Genomic DNA, 2,555 nt, shown 5'->3' with positions numbered 1-2,555 from the left:
CACTCGTAAAGTACATAGAAATTTTTTTGGAGTTTACTCCTTAAGAATCGATTTTCACATAAGGCCCCCGGTATGGAAAAAATATGAGGAGTAAAATCTACTGAACGAATGACCTCGTTACGTTTCTGTGCGCAACCTATTTTGCGCACCTTTCACTTTTCAGGCGTGAGTATTAGGACATAGGGTATGCTAGTTTAGTGGAGAAGTTGATTTTCTGCGAAAAAAAGTTACAGGTCTCCTAAAAATATGGTTGATGGCTTAAACGATCCGAAATGGCGTCTAGTAAAAGATGGTTTATGGATTTTTTCTGGAAAAGAAAATTACACCTGTTATTAACAAAAAACCGTTCAAAAAATTAGACGTCCAGCTTTTTGGCCAAATCTCAAAAAGTATAAGTGATAGCTCAAATACTAAAAAAGTTTCTGAAAGAGCAGAAAATTTTAGTAGAAAGTTTTCGATTCCCCGAAGTGTAGCTCCAATATTTATAATTTTAATTTAACGTCGACAATGGGCACTTGCGCGGCAGTTTCGGCAAGCACGCGCTGCCACTCTGGTAAGCGCAGTTTTTAAATAATTTTTTATGCAATTAAATATTAATTAATAAATTCTATTGTCATTTTTTAAAAAGCTATTCAATTCTTAATCAACATTTTCTTTACGGGTGTGTGTTTTCATAAAAAGCGGCATATAAGTTTAATTAATCGATAAATTTTTTAATTCTTGGAGCCCTTTTTATAAACATACTCAACAAGATGACGTTAAGAAAGATTATAAAATATTTTAATTCCATTAATTATTAATTTTTGAAGTAACAAAAAAATTAAAAATTTGGATAATGTATGTTAAATAATTTTTTTTTTTTTCAATTTTAAGCTATAACTGATTTCATATTCTTGTTTGGCATTATATGATTACTTTTCAAATTTTTTGCCATTTGTTTATAAATTTTTTATGAACAAATGGATTATTTAAATATTTTCGAAAAATTTTTTTTCACCATATTGTTGGCTTAAGGAAATAATGATTTAAAAAAAATTTTTTTTTCTTAAAAACGCATTTATAATTTTTATAAATAAATGCATATTGTTAGAGAACTATAACAGAAAAACGTTAGGTTTAAAATTTATAAGAAAGCTTAACTCATACTGTACTAAAACAACTTACAGGTCGCAAACTGTATCTGCAATAGTTGCAAAGTTACAACAATTTTTTTGTTGACAAGTCGAGTCAGCGCTCGGAGTTTGCCGTGCTCCAAAATCCAGATGTTTCTTAAAAAATTGAAAAGAATTTTTTTTGCCACATTGTTGCAGGTTGTTGTTTTTGTTATTTTCTTATGTTCCAGAAAAAAATAAAACTAAAAAATCTCGGCGTGACCCTACGGGCCAGCCCCAAAACTTCCCACTGTTTTCGACCTCAAAGAGCTCGAAAACATTAGTGTAGATATATTTTCGAGCTCTTCGAGCTCGAAAATGCTATCACATGCAATTGTTTTTTTATGATATTTTCAAGCTCTAACAAGTTACCTGTTATGCTGAAGTTTGAAAATTTAAGAATCGAAAATCATCAATGAAGCGGTTTTTAAAATTTAGTTCCTGATTATGTTCAGTAAAATAAGTGTATTGAGGCAGAAATCAATGTCAGGGATCAAAATCAAGATTTAAATAAGTTTTGACTCATGTAAAAAACAATAAAATATGAAATATCCGATAAAAACATTAAAAACTACGTTTTACCGATTTTTTTGTTGATAATATGATTTAAACTAAAAACCAAGTTCGGTGACATTATATGATCGAAAGAAACCATGAAAAAGATGAGTTGGTATGATATCAGGCACATTTTAATACGTTATATTATGATTTATCCGGAAAAAATAACATAAAATGTTATTTTTTTAACATTTCAACGCCGATATCTTTTGAACTAATCAATCGATTTTGATAGTTGACGTGGCAATCGGCGCGTTTTATTGTATTCTAGAGCTGGTTGAAATTTGAAATCGATCGCATCAGTCGTTTTGAAAATATTTAGAAAAACCGTTTTTCACCATTTCTTTCTCCCGCGATAACTCTCGAACGAATTATCCAATTTTGATGTTTGAGGTGGCAATCGACGCGTTTTATTGAGTACTAGAGCTGAGTAGATTTCGAAGTCGATCGTGTAAGTCGTTTTTGAGAAATCAATAAAAAACTAAAAAAAAAAATTTTTTTTTTTCGTAATTCGCAAATATTTTCGAGTCTATTCTATCAAATAATCTGAGATCTCCAGGAAAGTTGATGACCAACAAGCTCTTTCGATTGCTACCTCAACCATCCAAATCGATTCATTAGTTCAAAAGTTACAAAGAGTTTACACACACACACACACACACACACACACACACACACACACACACACACACACACACACACACACACACACACACACACACACACTCGGACATCGTTCTGAAAATAGTCAGAATAGCTTCCTAGGACCTCAAAACGTCGACATCTGATGAAAACTCGATTTTCGAAAATCGGGGTGAAAACAATAACTTCCCGGAATTGTCGAAA

This window comes from Microplitis demolitor, chromosome 9, assembly GCF_026212275.2.
Source record: "Microplitis demolitor isolate Queensland-Clemson2020A chromosome 9, iyMicDemo2.1a, whole genome shotgun sequence".
Classification (NCBI taxonomy): Eukaryota; Metazoa; Arthropoda; class Insecta; order Hymenoptera; family Braconidae; genus Microplitis; species Microplitis demolitor.
Note: the sequence above shows the minus strand (reverse complement) of the source record.